Here is a 1,087-nt window from a genome sequence, read left to right on the forward strand (position 1 = left end):
CACTGCTTTGCTTGGTTAGCGAGAAACACCTGGTTTTCCCCTTCTCCCTGCATTAGACCTTGAGGATGGGGTGATGCCTGCATTTACTGCAGCCACCTTGGGGCCATGAGAGCAGCTCCAGTTGGGGGTCAGGCCTGCAGCAAGGGCAGCAGAGCCCAGAGACAGGGGAGGCTGGAGCCACAAAAGTGCAGGTCGTATCATTTCAGAAGCCCTCCCTAGCACCGCGCTTGCTGGTGAGGTGTCATCTCCCTCCTCTCCTATTGTTGCAGCCCGCGTTGAGTCAGCCACAGGGGTTTTTCTTATTTGCAGCCCAAGTATTTCCAACGGATATAAAATACCCAAAGACTGAGGTCTTCTCAGTGCCCCGGTGGTTGCAATGGTTAAACAGTTTGCCGTAAGCCAACGGTGGATGACGGCTGCTCTGGAGGCTAAACCCTGGCCTTCTGCTCAGGTTACATTCCCGGTGACCTTGTGAGGCAGCTCTGCTCCCTCCTCCAGGGCCACCATGAGTTAGACCCGACTCACGGCTCACACAGCAAAGCCCAGCTCTCTCAACCCTCCCAGGGCTGCCTCACCCACCCTCAGGGTTCCAGGTCTCTCACCTGTCTTCAGCCTCAATCTCTCCCACCCTGGGGACCCTGTCATGACCTCTCCCACAAACCTGTAAGGCGTGGCTTGTGCCCTTGGCCTCCTGAGCATCCCTCTACCTGCCCCTCCTCCTCGTCCCAAACCCTGGCCAGCCACTTCTCACCCTGGACACTGGTCTCAGGTTCCTTATGCAGCTCCCCTCCACCGAGAAGCTGCGGTAACCTTCCACAGCCCAACGGGCAACCAGAGCCCTCTCCTGCTCAAAACCTGTGCTGGCTCACCAGTGCCCTCAGGACTGAGGCCAAGTGTCCAAGCTCAGGATTTGAGGCCACACAAGATGTCCCCATGCCTAATTCTCTACCCTCTCCTCCTGATTCACTCCATACCCCATGCAATACTCTATACTCCCACTCACTCCCTACCCCCATTCAATACTCTACACTCCCACTCACTCCATACCCCCATTCAATACTCTACACTCCCACTCACTCCATACCCC

This window comes from Echinops telfairi, unplaced genomic scaffold, assembly GCF_000313985.2.
Source record: "Echinops telfairi isolate 266 unplaced genomic scaffold, ASM31398v2 ScPeMD7_655;HRSCAF=1070, whole genome shotgun sequence".
Classification (NCBI taxonomy): Eukaryota; Metazoa; Chordata; class Mammalia; order Afrosoricida; family Tenrecidae; genus Echinops; species Echinops telfairi.